This window comes from Callithrix jacchus, chromosome 4 (assembly GCF_049354715.1).
Source record: "Callithrix jacchus isolate 240 chromosome 4, calJac240_pri, whole genome shotgun sequence".
NCBI classification, from domain to species: Eukaryota; Metazoa; Chordata; class Mammalia; order Primates; family Cebidae; genus Callithrix; species Callithrix jacchus.
The window spans coordinates 172,405,170-172,421,758 of record NC_133505.1 but is presented as its reverse complement, the minus strand read 5'-3'; the positions used below and the strand labels follow the sequence as shown (position 1 = coordinate 172,421,758).

At 46.3% G+C, this 16,589-nt stretch overlaps 1 protein-coding gene and 1 long non-coding RNA gene across 6 annotated transcripts in view; one reads left to right on the top strand and one right to left on the bottom strand.

The window, feature by feature from the left end:
* PDE10A (phosphodiesterase 10A) overlaps positions 1–16,589 on the top strand; it is a 684,633-nt gene that overhangs the window by 176,621 nt on the left and 491,423 nt on the right. The gene's annotated exons all lie outside the window — the stretch shown is intronic.
* Positions 2,533–6,435, bottom strand: LOC128931861 (uncharacterized). Its single transcript, XR_008480916.2, has 3 exons — positions 6,292–6,435; positions 4,551–4,861; positions 2,533–3,979 (listed from the first exon to the last, which is right to left on the bottom strand). It is a non-coding gene; the product is annotated as an uncharacterized LOC128931861 (long non-coding RNA).

Sequence of the window (16,589 nt, the reverse complement as noted above, 5' to 3'; positions counted from 1 at the left end):
CCATGTGTTTCCCAATTCAGAAACTGTTGGGTTTCTGAATGCTAATTAATATCCCATATATTTCATAACATCCTTGACATCTTTGTAACAAAGCAAATCTGTTTGCTACATCCGCCCTGCTCCAGAGATGGCAGTTGTTGTTGAGATAACAGGTGCTGAGAATCCCAGCAATGGCAAAGCCTATCAGTTTGATGAACTCCTTGCTTTCAAACTGTATTTGCCCAAAGAATCCTTTTTTTCATTAATAGCATAAGAAATATACTCTGGGAAAGGCAGGTCTGCACAGCATTGTGGCTCTAGTACGTGTCAGTGACCCATCTCAGTGAGTTTTATGCAAGGTTTTAAAGAGTTTGGATTTATCTTCCCTTAGGTCTTTGACTTTGGAATTAACTTTGCTGTTTTCCACTGAACCAATTAAAATTACATTTAATGCACTGTCATCTAAATACAAAATTCAAGAAAAACATCACCACTATGAGTGTGGACTGAACAGCGATGTCAGAGGTCAGGAATAAGCCCAGGACATAGGATTGTCAATGGTTTTCTTTCCTCTTTATGACCTGATTTGGAAAACTCATCACGTCACCTCCAGACCACAGTAGCAGGTGGTCACGTCTCCATGTGTCCATAACATGTTGGGTTCCCAGGAGTATCTCAGTAAATGCCCCTTCTGGGTTCATGTGTCTTTCTCCTCTGCCAGTCTACAGAACTGATTCAGACTTCCTCCATAATGTAAGGTTAGCAGGCTAAGATGACTTTTGTTTTGTTTTTAAACACCACCTGTTTAAAATTTCCAAATCATACTCTAGGGAGCAAGCACACCTAGTTTAAAGGCTCATCCAGGCCGAGGTCTAGAACGACTCTAAGCTGGTGCCAGAGATGTTCAAGCAACCAGCAGAATCCTGCAGAGAGCCTAACTGTCTGGGGACATGGCCCGAGGCATAAGGCTATGTTGTGAATTATGGACATGGATGTTATGGTTGGCCTATGAAGCTAAGTGCTCTGAGACTGTGTCCATGAAATGAATTAAGCAGGGTTAATGCCAGGCTTCCAGAACGTGGGTGACCCAGGAGGGAGCTGAATTCTGGTTTTCTCCTGCAGAGGAGAGGACACATTCGTGAAATACTCAGAAAGTTACCACACCCAGCAGATCAGCTTCTACTTTGGACATTTTCTTTGTGCAAAGATGAAAGTAGCCCAGTCAGGAGGACGAGACTCCAGACACCGAGGGCAGACCTAGGGTGGAGCTCTCTCCTTGCCTGCCAGAATGCAGTGTTCTTGAAACAGAGAGCTCACAGGGGATCAACACCAATTCACCTCTCCTGAACCACCTGCCTTGCCAAGTCTTAGTCTCAGAAATGTTGATGTGGAAATCCTCCTCTTTGGGGCTGCGGTGATGGATGACCCTTGGTCCCAGAGAGGAGCCTCCTGGAGGAAGGCCTGCCTGCCAAGCACTCTGCATGTTCCACCAGCATATTCCATCACATTGCACAGAGCGAATTTATCATACAAGGGAAGGTAGCCAAGTCTGGGCTTCAGGGTTTTCTGTTTTGGAGGCGTTTGTGGGCTTTCAGCTAACGTGGGAAATTCATCACATGGGTTGGGCATTGTGCTGCGGCTCCTGATGCCGCCTGTTCCAGGGATGATGCTAATATGCCTTCCATCGTGCCCTTCACTGGCTAGGAGGGCTGGGAACAACCACGCAGTGTGACTTTCTTTTCCTACAGATGTTAACGAGTGGACCCGAAGCATCATTTTTTACTCATTAGTTTGTTCACTAAGCACTCACCAGACTTTTTGGTACCAGGAGTGGAGTGAGGCCCTGCATTGGCCAATCAGAAAACTCATGGCCCCACCTCCAGGAGTTGGGAGGCTAGAGGCAAATGGGAGACTGAACCGTCCTTGCAGTGTAGGTATGGGGAGCACCAAGAAGCAGGTGTGCACAGGCCACTGGGGGTGTCCCAGAGGACACAGCACAGGGCTCAGAAGCATGCTGCATGCAGGGAAAGCAAAGGAGCAGTGAGAGGAGGATGCAAAGCCCGGCAAGGAAGGTCCTTGCTTTGAAATTTGGGGATTTGAACTTGACCCCAAAGGACAGTGACATGGTCAGGTTGCAGCAGGGAGGAGGACTGACTGGAGAGGGCAGGGACAGGGAACAACCAGAGCCAGGGCAGCCAGGGCTGCACCCAGCTTAGTCTGGGACTGCAGAGGATGAAGGGATGCACCAGTGTTTCTGCCTCTTCAAGGAAGAACAAGCTTAATTTTCTCACTAGCATCACAGGTCCTAGGGCCTCAGAGAACGTGGTTCTCTGCTACCTCAGCTGTGTACACCTACATTTCAGTCCTGGAGGAAATAATTCATAGGCTGAAATAATGTGTTTTGAAAGACTGTATGTGTTAAAACTGAGGACACTCTACTGACAGGAGTTATTTACCTCCCTAATGGTGTCCGACAGGGGCAGAATGTTTGATGTGGAATCCTCTGCTTATATTTACTGTCCACATTGTCAGTAACAAGTCAAACAATAATTAGCAGCAAAGACGTCCTTTACTTCACATGAAAGATAAATTCCAGCCTGCCATCTTCATACACAGCCTTCATCATTTTAAATTGAGAAGAGCGTTTTCAAAAGGATTCAACGTTACTTTCCATTTTGACCCATGCCTATGCCACAGTCAGTCAACTGACTTAAGTGATGGCTTCATGGTTTGATTGCCTGTGGCAAGTCAACATTTAAAGATCTCTGCTCTGCCGGGGAGTTCGAGTTGTGCAGAACAGCAAGTGCCGAAAAATGTAAGCTATGAGATGTCACATGGCTAATTCCTCACCTGCCACAGAGCATAATTCCAGCAGGAGAGAAAACAGGACAGAACCACAAGCTGGAAATGAGAGATCATCTCATTTAACCTTTTCCATTTTCTGGAGAAGACATGGAAAAGACCTCTCTAGAGCTGCCTAGTTAGGGCAGAATCAGGGCTGGGCCCAGGTCACCAGGCTCCCTGGCCACACTCCTCCTGAGACGTCACCCGCTGTCTGCGTGAATCGCTTTACTCCATGACTTGTTGAACCAGGAGAGCAGGGAACCAGTTCAGCAGATGGATGTGACTTCTGGGAGGAGGACCAGGACTGGCAACCCTAGTAATGACATAATTCATCACATTAAAGATCACATGCTCGCAGGCTGTGTCCACACTTGGCATTGACCCTCAGCAAATTATTCAGGGTGATCTGAAATGCATACTTTCTGAGGGGTTCCGCAGGACGCATGAGCTAGAAAGGGAACCGGGAACGGTCTCGTGGTGCAGCTCCGAAGGAAGGATGAGAAAGAGAAAACAGAGCAGAGCACATGAGGCTGCAGAAACTCCGCTGTGCACAGCGAGACCCTTGTGCCTTCACTGAAAGGCTTCACAAAGGGATTCTGAAATAGGAACCCTTTCCTTTTCATATTGTGTACTTCCTCTCTACCTTGCAAAATTCTCAGTTGTCCACACATTGGCACGCTGGATTTTGTGGCAGAAGAAAACAGATTGTAGCTTTATAGACACATATGGAAACAGCCACGAGGCATACCTGACCCCAAAAGCAGTCAGACTCCGGCCAAACCGGAAAAATTATCATCCTCGACTTCCAGAGCCCAAGGGTGGTGACCTTTCTGTTAGGTGAACCGTTGCAGCCAGCAAGCCAATTTCTTTGGCGTCTTCAGCTTAAATCTGCATTTCTAAGAGGACCTGTGGGAGTTAAAGCATGTTCCTTTCAAATGTTTCTAAAGCTCTAAATAAACAGGAGATTGATGTTGAACTTGTCCTTTTCTTCTCTCCAGTTTGAAATGGTCAACATTTCCATTAGCCACAACTCTCACTTAACCTCACACCGTCCTGGTCCCCAGGCTCTCAACCGTCCCTTGCTCACTTCAGCGGGAACCTGCCGTCCTCACTGCTTTCCTGCTGGAGCTCCGGCGTGATCCTGCTGTGCTGTGTGCTGTGGGGCGGGGCAGAAAGGACAAACTCGTGAGTGTTGCCTGGAGCCCTGTATCTATTTATTAAGGAGTTGACATCTTAGCTTCATAGAAATGAAAGTGATTGCCTTCTATTTCATGTCGTGAAGATCGGACAGAGAACCCTGATACCATCAACAGGCATTCTACCAGTATCTGAAAGGAAAAATATGCAGGCACGCCCACATCTGTCTATTTCACCTATGAATATGGTGGAGTATTTTTCTCTTTGAGAAAGAAAATCAAAAGCACAAGTTAAAAAATCAGTAGTCCACTTAAGGAATGTCCACTCAGCTCTCCGTCTCAGGTTTTCTCTCACATGTAGGCAGAGATATGATTTAAGTGCAAAATCATAGGCTGGCTGAAAAGAACTCTATGTGATGGAGATTCGGAACATACGTAGTATGACATTCCCACTGTTCAGTCTACGGCACCGCACAGGTGTGCTCACTGACGGCAAAGGATAAGGGTACCAGTTAAGGGCTTCGGTGTTAAAGAGTCCTGCTACCTCATGACCAACCCGACTTTCCAGTCTCCCAAAGGAAACCCCAATACCTGAAGTGGCCGATTGTGGTTCTCCAGGTGATTTGTCCTCAGTGCGTGAGGTCCTTGACATCTGTGCTCACACTGTTTAAAGAATGGTCTCTGGTTCCCTCGAGAGATTAGGGGGCAACTCACATTGGCTGCACTGAGGATGCCTGCATCGAGGTCTACAGAAGAGCCTGGGGGCTCAGCAGAGCCATGTGGCACGTCCAGGAAGTAGCTGAAGAAACGGAATAGGAGAGTCGGGGCACAGGAAGCCCTGGAGTAGCATCTCAGGGGTGAGGCCAGTTCACCAAATGGAAGAGGAGCCAGTGGCTCAGACACTGTGGAGACAGGGCGCAGTGTGGAACAAGTGAGGACGAGTAGCTTCAGACAAGGGCCACCAGGCTAGGAGGAGGCCGCATCCCATTCCTATCTGGCGGCAAAATCACCTACCCCGATAAAGCAGCCAGCCCTACAGGATGGAGAGCCAGGAGCCTCGGACAAACATGCCACATGAATAGACAGCGACACGTGGGCCCCATGTGCGGGTCATCCCGTTGGTGGTTTCTGTATTTACACATCCAAGATGAAGAGTCTGCCTTATACAAGAGTACAACCAGCAGTGGTGCAGCTGCGTCTGTCAGGTGGTTCAGAAAGCTGCCTGTTTCTACTCTAGCCTGGAACTCATGGATAGAGGACGAGGCCCAGAAAAAGATGCTGTTGGTCGTTAGATCATCATTTTTAAATGGTCAAGCAACAACAAGTCATTTTGCCAGGACTTTGACTACATAGCAGGGAATGAGGAAGGGGGTGCTTCTCATTTGCCTCTTAAAGGAGTCTGAGATACACAAGAGGATTGTTCATTAGAGGATGGAACCGGCTCACAGAGATGGCATCTTGTGTGCGCTCTGTAGGGTTCCCAGGAACGGGGCCAGAGCAACCACCCAGATCCATCAGCCCGCTCCTCCTGGAGCCTGGCCTCATCCGTCTGCTTTCCGGCCCCAAACTGAGTGGGAATAATACAGAAAGGCAGCACTTCTTTGACCCTTTTACCCCTGAGAGTTCATCCTGATGAATTAAAGACCAGCCAGTGAATGGGGGGACACGGAGGGGGCCCTGACACAGTGTCTATCTCAGGCCACGCAGGGCCCCTTCTCTCCCCTCTTGTCTTGCAAAACGTTTTAAATATTCCTGTATATAGAGTTGAAAGAGTCTGTGAGTCTGGGAAGTGGCTGGGGTAAGTAATGGCGATGGTGAGTGGGTCTGGAAACGGGGGATCTTGGCGCAGAAGGGGACATCTGGCCCGTGGCGTGGCTGGGAGAGGCCCCTTTGTCCTCCACTCGGGGCTTTCCCACTTTCAAATGTCACTGACTTTCATTTGGATTTTTTTTTTTAATTGTATTTTAGGTTTTGGGGTACATGTGAAGAACATGCAAGATAGTTGTATAGGTACACACATGGCAGTGTGATTTGCTGCCTTCCTCCCCTTCACCTATATCTGGCATTTCTCCCCCTGCTATCTCTCCCCAACTCCCCAACTCCCCCACTCCCCACCCCCCCACCCGTGTCCCTCCCCTATTCCCCCCAACAGACCCCAGTGTGTAGTGCTCCCCTCCCTGTGTCCATGTGTTCTCATTGTTCAACACCCGCCTATGAGTGAGAACATGCGGTATTTCATTTTCCGTTCTTGTGTCAGTTTGCTGAGAATGATGGTCTCCAGGTTCATCCATGTCCCTACAAGGACACGAACTCAGCGTTTTATGCTTCCTACCTGTGCCTTCTCTCGCCTCCCTCCGGGCTGCGACCCGAGGCCTCTCTGACCCCGCCAGGAAGGACCGCGCGACCCACTCCCTGCCACCCCTCCGCGCGCCCCACGTCCCTCCATGCTCCCCTCTGCGCGCCCCACGCCCTCCGCACGCTGGCGCGTGACTCCTTGCTGGGAGCCCCGGAGCTGCCGTGTCGCCGCCCACGCTGCTGTCAGTCTCCACCCGCACTTCGGGGCCGTCGCCCAGTCGCCTGCCGCTGCTCCCCGACCCCGCGCTCACCCTCACCCAGACACCCTCCCACCTGCAGCAGAGCGGGGACTTCAGCTCTTCCCCTTCGCGACCGCGCGCTCGGATCCTACCCGCCCCTGCGCCCACAGACCAAGGTCCCCGGTTTCCAAGGCCCCGGGTTTCCAAACCCCGGGCGCTCCTTGGCTGCTCAGAGGAAAGCAACCTGCAGCCCCTTCACCAGCACCCCTCTTCCTGGCCTACTTCCTGGGGTCCCTGCCAAACATTGGATTCCCTTCTAATCGCCGCGCCCCCCACGCCCGCCCACCGCCGCGTACAACAACGTGAACATTCTTCTTTTCTCAGCCAAGATAGGGCCAAAAGCAAAACAAAACGAATGAAAGCAAACGAATGCTTGAAACTGGAAAAATTATAATGTCACAATGGAATCTGAAGCACATTCCTGTAGCGGCTGTCAACATTTTAACGTGAATTTGGAATATTACAATTTGAGGACCTTTGAATATAAGATGAGTCATTGTTTTGATAAAATATTTTTCCTTGAATTTTCCTATCAATCTGCCCATCAGCCCACCCCCCAAACACACCTATTTCTATGATTTCTTAGTATTTAACTTTTTAAATTGATGTGTTCACTTAAAAGTGAAATAAAATTGAGGACTACATCTTGGTTAAGCATGGGGTTTTTTCCCTTTCATTCATTCGTTTTTTTCTTCAAAAGCATCCACCTTGCAATTTGTGCTGTCAGAAACGGTGGCTCCCTCATTAAGAAAAATAGAGGCCACCAGACTGGTTCCACCACAGGCACATTCAGATACCCTGAGAAGGCCCAGGTCAGCTGGGGTGGGGGAGATGGGGAGGGAGGCAGATGATGAGGCCGACTTCAAGCACACGGTGTTCTGCCTAAACAAAGCAGCTTCCAAGAGGAAGACGGAAGGTTCTGTGAATTCTGCTAAGGACGCCTGCATGTATGGAACGGTTTACAAGGGGCTTTGGGTAAACATCTCCTCCACAGACATCTTGTCAATGAAGCATGGCGGAGCATATGGCCAAAGAAGACTTTATGTGGTTGTCCTAAATTCCGTGTTTATTTTTAGCAATTCACGATAGGAACCTTCCTGAGATGCGTTGTTCACCCAGGCACTCAGACCTACTAAATTCCTACCTTGCTCCAGGCTGGGTTACATGCTGGACACATAAAGATGAACAAGACTCGTTTCTACCTGCAAGGAGCTTATCTAATACTGGGATGTACACATAAAAATGGTTTTCATTTTCTTCTCAAGTTTTTTCCTTCCCACCAGTGCCCTCCTGTATTTAGTGGTGGGTGTAATTTCAGCACAGGCTCATTGGGGACATTGAGACACAAACATAGAGCTAAATAATGTAAGCTGGGAGTTCCGGGGAACATTCTGGGCCAGAAATATACATTTGAGGGTCCTCAACACATAGGATCAAGTTGAAAACATGGGAGGAATTGAAACCACTCAGGAAGCATATATAGAAGGGCAAGAGCAAGAATGTAATTCCAGAGAATTTGTGTCTAAATGGTGAATTTAGGAAGGATGCCAGTTTATATTCAGAAACGACTTATGTGGTAAGACCAGAGGCATTATATAAATTATGTCCCTTGGTGCTACCAAGCGTTGGTTTCAAAGGCTGGAATTGTCAAGCTCAATCATTCCCTCTGTGTATGACTCAAGCAAGATTTAATCATCCGCAAGGTATCAGTATTATGCCAGACACCACAGTACCTGGATCATAAAACAAAGCCCTGACATCCGGGAACTTGTCATTTATTTGCCGAAATAAATCTAACCTGAAACAGAGAAAGTGTACGAGTTGCTGCGTATGGTGCATGATCACTAAAAGTGCTACGTGAGGCCCTGAAGAGAGAATGAAGTGGAAGCCTTGCAATCAGGAACGAATTTGTGAAGAAATTGAGGCAAACAGGTTCAGTTGGTAGAATTTGGATAGGGAGAGGGGATTTGAGGTATAACATATCGAAGCAAACGCTTTCGATGGGAAGTAAGGAGGCAGTGGTAGACATCAAAGACGACCACCTCGCAGACCCCACATGTGTGAAACGGAGCAGGTTGACCAGGAAGCTGGTGAAGAGTAAGCTTTAGGGCTGCACATTTTCCTTCGTAATTTGGGAACATTCTTCTTCAGGAGGGCTCCCATGATTGCGTAAGTCCAGGCCGCCCGCAGCCCGGCTCTATTCCACCCCTTCGTGGTAGCTCTTCCCAAGGCAAATTGTAGTTCCTGTGTTTGCATGCCTGCGTCTCTCTGGAGGCCGAGGGTTTCACTTCCTCATCTTAGTATCCACAGCAGGGAATGTATGGGAGTTCAGCTAATGGTTATTTCAGTCCAGTGATGGTGACAAAGGTGTGAAGTGTTGAGGAATGCCGGGGGATATTGGCGCAGCCTTGGATCGGGATCAGGCCCGATGCGTTAGGCATGGGAGGGCGCTTCCCAGCTGCTGAGTGTAGAGCGGAAGTCGTGTGGGAAGAAAGCGAACCTCACTGGAGTGTGCGAATGGATTAGAGGAAGAGGTACCAAAGGCAGGGAACAGGCTGAATGGCTGTTTATCAAAGCCGAGGAGAGGGGAGGAGATACTCAGTCCGAGCCTCGTCATCCTGTAGCCCCTGTCGCTATTTATGACTTTTGGACTCAGGTCAGGCAACTCTTTCTGTTCAGCATAGTTGTGGGTGGCTGTGCGAATCAGCTGCATCCATCCCTCCTCATTTCACGATGGAAGTTTCAAGACTTTACATCTTGCCTTTTGCGAACTCGTGACTGCCTGTTGTCTGCATGCCCGTCTCGCTTGCTGGTCCCTGAGCATCCACCTTTGGCATATAATGGGTTCCCTGTGTGGGCAGTGATTTTTTTTTTTTTTTTTTGAGACGGAGTTTCGCTCTTGTTACCCAGGCTGGAGTGCAATGGCGCGATCTCGGCTCACCACAACCTCCGCCTCCTGGGTTCAGGTAATTCTCCTGCCTCAGCCTCCCGAGTAGCTGGGATTACAGGCACGCGCCACGATGTCCAGCTAATTTTTTGTTTTTTTTAGTAGAGACGGGGTTTCACCATGTTGACCAGGATGGTCTCGATCTCTCGACCTCGTGATCCACCCGTCTCAGCCTCCCAAAGGGCTGGGATTACAGGCTTGAGCCACCGCGCCCGGCCAGCGGTGGTCTTATTCCACGCAATCATTGGTGGGATGCTGGAACCAACAACCTCTTTCTCTCCTGTACCTCTCTCTCAATCTGGACAGGCTTTCATTTTGATATTTAATAAGGAAAACATGAAAAGCTCAAAGCCTCAACCTTAGAACCCATTGTCCCTGTAGCACTACAAAAAAAATACTGAGAATTAACTAGAAACACGGTGTTGATTTAGTTTGAAAAGGGGTTTAAATGTGGTGTTGCTTCCATCTTTGAACTGAGATAATTAACATGTCCTAATAATTCAGCGAGTCCTTTATGGCAAGATAAAATGTTGATCTGTGGATTTTTTTTTTTTTTTTTGAGACGCAGTCTCACTGTGTCAACCAGGTTGGAGTGCAGTGGCACAATCTTGGCTGACTGCAACCTGTGCCTCCTGGGTTTAAGCGATTCTAGCACCTCAGCCTCCTGAGTAGCCGGAATAGGCGCACACCGCCATGCCTTGCTAATTTTTGTGTTTTTAGTAGAGATGGGGTTTAGCCATGTTGGGCAGGCTGGTCTCAAACTCCGGACCTCAAGTGATCTACCAGTCTCAGCCTCCCAAATTGCTGGGATTATAGGTGTGAGCCACCACACCTGGCCTTATCTGTGAATTCTTAAGCCAAGGCAGAGTTAACCAGTGCATGGGAAGAGAGGATGAGGCCTTTGAAATGCTGTTCATGGCAGTGGTGTGGATGTAGATGGGTCTCTACTATAAACACTACGTGAGCGAGTTCTCTGCAGATGGAGACATCTGGTTACAGGATTTCAGAGAACAATTCAGGAAGCACTGATGATCCAGAGCAGTTTATAAGATGTAAGCAGACCAGCTGACAGCTGCAAATAAATGCCTTCATAATCAGCCTTTTACCTGGGGTGGGACCTATAGCTCCAGGCCAGGAGCCAGGTGATGGAGATCCTAGGCCACCCTTTGTTTCGAGAGGAATTTCAACTCTCAGAGCACAGTGGCCTCCTTATTGCCATAAGAGCTATGGGGTCTCCTCTGTGCCCTCTCTGGCTGGATACTGCTGTCTAAATGGATATTTATTTATTTATTTATTTGAGACAGAATCTCACTCCGTTGCCCAGGCTGGAGTGCAGTGGCATGACCTCAGCTCACTGCAACCTCCACCTCCCAGGTTCAAGAAATTCTCCAGCCTCATCCTCCTGAGTAGCTGGGACTACTGGCACACGTTGCCACGCCAGGCTAAGTTTTTCCATTTTAGTAGAGACAGGGTTTCACCACGTTGCCCAGGCTGGTCTCGAACTCCTGAGCTCAGGCAATCTGCCTGCCTCAGCCTCCCAAAGTGCTAGGATTACAGGTGTGAGTCACCGTGCTTGGCCTCTAAATAGATTTTAAATGGTAATACAATCTTCAGACACAGAGAATCATTATTACTAACCACTTCCATGCCCTAAGGGTACCAAATGGGCTATGCATTGTAGTTGTACGTTGGACATTGATTGATGGTTTGACCATGGACAAGTTGCTTCACTTTTCTGAATTGTTATGCTAGACACCACATGTCCAGATCACAAATCTGAACCTTAAAGTTGCAGGGTGGGACTTTGGGTTTCCAAGGACCCTCAGGCTCTGTAGGTCTATCATTGCTGTACCCAGATTCTGGAAAGGCTCTGGCCTGGCTGACCACACTAGACGGCATTTCCTTTGGCACTTGGGCTAATGTACTGGGGCCAGAGGGTCGCTCACACCTCTGTGAAGCTGGCCACAGTTCCAGCCGATGCTCCTAACCCTCCAGCTGCCCTTCCTATCTGTGTACACGTCTCACACGGAGGCCTCTCCAGGACAGTGTAATAATTCCCAATTTCCTTACACCTTCGCAGGTGGGCAGTCCCAGAGCCCTGAGACGGAACAGAGCCCATTAGTAGAGTGAGCCTGGTCTCTGCCTTTCTCAGCCCCTGACAATCACCATGGAAAGAACATGGAAACTCTCTTTCCTCCTGCTCTTGTTCAGGGCTCAGCAGAATGACACCTCCTTGCTTGGGGAATTGCATGAGTGTGCTCACTTTTAGAAAATGTTCCTTAACCTACTTTTATGTAACTATTAATCCTCTGTTCTGAGCATATCAGCTCAGAAAGACGGTGCCGCGGGTCTCACTGTCAAACAAGGAGAGACTGAAATGTACTTCTGGGGAAATTTAAAATTCCAGGGCTCACACTATTTATCTTGAATATGTGCTCACAAGAAAGAAAACAGGAATTGCCTGACAGACGTCCCCGGGGACCTGCGGGCCCACGCTCTCCAGATGACCTGCTTTGCTGCAGAAAGCAGAGCAGTACTAAAAGCATGCTGTTTTGTATGGTTTCACACACAAAGAATTTCAGTGCGTCTTTTCCCCAGAGTTATGATGGTCTACGTGGTAAGAATGAGAATATCTGCCAAAGAGGGAGGATCAGGTGATCAGGCTCAGGTGAGTTTACTAAACTCATTTGTTATCAGTCTAAAAACAGTCACCATCAATTTCTGAAGATGGTTAAAGTTTAAGTAAACAGCGTCTACTTAAGAAGACTGTTGGAAACTGTTAAAATCTGGTGTGATCCGTGCACACAGAAGCTTGATGCATATTGACTGAATGACTGAACGAATTCGCAGTTGATGAAACAGTGCCCTGTGGCCTGAGATGCGATCTGTCCCATACAGTAGATGATCCAAAACAGAAAATGTATTTGCAGGCTCTCCCAGGGGAAGTCCCTGCATAGTGAAAGAACTTTTCTGTTACTTGCTTTTTAGGTGACGGGCAAAAAATAAGATGAAGTTAGGTGTCACCCAGAAACAGGACAAAAAAATGCACTTCAAAATTTGTTTTAAAAATTGTAAAAAAGAATAATGATCTTTAATCTCTGCTCCTCCATCAAAGAGGTAAAAGTTAATGAGGTGCATAGAGCTGCCCTCTTCCTCTGTCTGTTTTGTCATTCACTGCAGTTTTTCTTTCCCTGGTTTTCCTTCACTACGGAAGCCAGATTTGAGGTCTACATCAGAGGTGGGCTTTGCCGGCTGCCATGGGAATCCCAGCTCTGAAGTGTCGTTGCTGTGTCTGTGCTGCCAGAATTTAAATGGAAGTGGCTGGTGTTTCCATGAAGCCTGTTGTCTTCAGTTTTTATCATTAATAATCACATCTTCATTTGGATTAAATACCTCTTAATATTTGATTGGGGCTAAGCATAGTGACTCATGTTTATAATCCCAGCACTTTGGGAGGCCGAGATAGGCAGATCACTTGAGGTCAGGAGTTTCAGGCCAGCCTGGCCAACATGGTAAAACCCCATCTCTACAAAAAATACCAAGATTAGCTGGGCGTGGTGGCACGTGCCTGTAAACCCAGCTATTCAGGAGGCTGAGGAACGAGAATCACTTGAACCTGGGAGGTTGCAGTGAGCCGAGATCACAGCACTGCACTCCAGCCTGAGTAACAGAACAAGACTCTGCCTAAATGTGTGTGTGTGTGTGTGTGTGTGTTTGGTTTAAATTTAACTTCAATGATTAATATCACTAAAACATTATGTTTTCATGTGAAGATTTCCAAATTTTCCTATTAAATATGAGGCAGTTTTACTCTTGGTGGGAGAGTCAAGATTCTTCTCTCCCCAACCACACTCCTTCCGTTAGTCACCGTTTCCAGAGTTGAATGCTATTTTAAAACTTTGGACAATGGTTGCAGGTTCTGCAGACACAAGAATGTTTGAATTCTGTCTTTCTGTGGGGTCTGGGATGAGCCACATCCTGGCAGAAGCAGGACAGAGCGACTTAGCACTGGGACCCCATGACTGTTGCACAGAAGCAAACCTTCAGAGGGCCTTCTAGTTCCTACGTTTCTCCCCATAGTGCCTCTAGTATAGTTTTCATCTCTATTTTCTCTCAGAAGGACCCAATTTCATAAAACCTACCTTATTCATTTCTTATTAAAGCAGATAGTCAAATATAATTAGGAACTTTCGTGTGTAATTATAATTGGTCTTGGTGATATTATTTTTGAGAAATGTGATATTAGTAAGATCTGAAACATTAAAAGCTAACATGATTTGCCAACAAGTATCCTGTTTTATGAAATATATTCAAGTACGTTCTGAAGAGTAGCACACTGCAGCCCTTCATAAGCATTTCTTTAATTGAATGAAATAAAGGACAAAATTACCAACTTTATAAACTTTCAGCTTAGAATGTGACCTGAATTGACCAACTCTGTTGATCCATACAATCTGCCATATGCTCAGGATAATTATATTCTCTCAAAGTAGAGAAAACAAACAACAAAACTCATAATGAATGAGTCTAGCCTGGTCTTTTAAGCACATTTCTCTTCTCTGCTCAGAAACAAGAGACATTTAGTGTGTACATGTAAGATTTGCCTTCCATTGTTTTAAGACAAAGATTAGGAGTATATTATACATATAACAATTTTCATTTTTAAAACTGATTATAATGCTTTCATTGCTAAATTTTCAGGCTATAATATACTTAATATACTATACATAATATACATAATGTATTATATACATTGTATATATATATTGTATATGTATTATATAATATATTATACATTATATATTATGCATATATGAAGTATGTACTATAAGTAAGTACATACTTAATATAAGAAGTATGTACATAATTATATATATAATATATTCATACTTAATATAATATAATATACATACTTAATATACATAATATAATATACTTATGATCATATTAAAATTGTACTTGCCATCAAAAAGAATAATGGTCATAAATGGTTGTAAAGTATTGAATGAATAAGTTTTGAGGCAACAGTATTGTAATACTAAGTGGAGATAAACCTCATTGCTCCACTATTTGAAATGACGAGTCTGTCAACCCTAGTTCTGACTATGGTGAATTAAAGGAAAGTATTTACTCTGCCTTTTAGGAGGAACTGAAGCTTACCTTGGATGATAAGGGAAAGCATCTTACTATGAAAAAAATCCATGCTAATATATGTAGAATAAATGATAGCTTTAGAAAATAATCATTTTTTAACCTCCAAGTAAATAATAGATTTTACGAGAATTACCAATGGATTCTAGAACTATTGTTAATCGAAAATGACAAAGCCATACCTGTACAGTAGAGAGATGGAAGGGCCGCCGTTAGCCAGTTAACTGAGGTTAGCATCCCAGTAGTATGTCGTGGGAGACAGCATGGGGCCACAGGGAGACACTGTGGCGTGTCCTTGCTCAATATGTCATCTGAAGTCCATCACCTGGCTGTGACTAAGCCATCAAATCAAGGGTCACTCGCACCTGTTTGCTAGGATAGTCCTGTTTTGTGCCTGTTATTTGGGCACACTTATTGGTAAGACCTCTTTCACTCTCAAAATATTCCAGTGTGGATAAAGAGCAGTTATCCTATTTATTCCTAGCTTCCAGTGTACAGGAAATACAGGAGACGGAGAATAAGTGAAGTGGTACCATGAGGAAAGACCAACCAGTCAGTCCAGAAAGCGGAACATCCCACAGAATTGCCCGGCTTTCTTCCCGGCCTCAGTGTCATGAAAATGAGGGGTGAAGTGGGGCTGGGGCTGGTGCGAGGCTTTCTAGACTATATGAAACGCAAGGCGCACGGCAGTCAAAGTGCAGTGCGTGGACCTGGATTGGGTCTTGGTTTGGAATAACAAAAAATAAAAGCTTGAAGAATAGATCCATGGGAATCATTGAGGAGAGCTGATCATAGAAGACATTGGAGAATTATTATTATTTTGTGAAATGTAGGTGAAAGGAAGAAAATGTTATTTATTATTGACCTCTGTAGAGGTAGTTCCCTAACTGACGGCTACACATAACCATACTTATTTATATAACCGTATTCATTTATATATGTCCCCCGAATGTTACCCTGGGAAGGACAGTTATCTCTGTCTTGGCTCTGCTTTTTTTGGGGGGAAACCAAAATAAGACCCAGGTAAGAAATCAAATGACCAAGAAGATGTGAGGAAACGTCTTTTCCAAGTGACTGATCAATTGAGAAAAGATGTACAAATTCATTCTAGCTGCAGAATGTTCCTGTGTTGACTTCAGAGACTTTTCACAAGGAAAGGCTTCAGATGAACACTGAGAAAACAAAAGCCGTAACAAAACCAAACCATAGTGAAGATTATAAATGCAGTGCTTTTTTTTTTTTTGAGATGGAGTTTTACTCTTGTTACCCAGGCTGGAGTGCAATGGCGCGATCTTGCTCACCACAACCTCCGCCTCCTGGGTTCAGGCAATTCTCCTGCCTCAGCCTCCTGAGTAGCTGGGGTTACAGGTATGCACCACCATGCCCAGCTAATTTTTTGTATTTTTAGTAGAGATGGGGTTTCGCCATGCTGACCAGGATGGTCTCGATCTCTTGACCTCGTGATCCACCCGCCTCACCCTCCCAAAGTGCTGGGATTACAGGCTTCAGCCACAGCGCCCAGCCCATAAATACGGTTCTAATCCACAGGACAGTCTGTAGAGGTGTGGAGGGTGGAGAAGACTGTAAGCTGGTATTCTTTTTGACCTGATCTGTATACCCAGGTCACTGAAGGTAAGAACATCTTCAGGGGTAGGAGGGTGAGGAATCAATTAGACTCAGGCCACTGCACTAAGTTGAGAGCCTTGACTCTTTTTTTTTTTTTGAGACAGAGTTTTGCTCTTGTCACCCAGGCTGGAGTGCAATGGCAGGATCTTGGCTCACTGCAGCCTCCAGCTTCCAGGCTCAAGTGATTCTCCTGCCTCAGCCTCCCTAGCAGCTGGAATTACAGGTGCCCACCTCCACGCCTACCTATTTTTGTTGTTGTTGCATTATTAGCAGAGACAGGGTTACACCATGTCGGCCAGGCTGGTCTCGAAC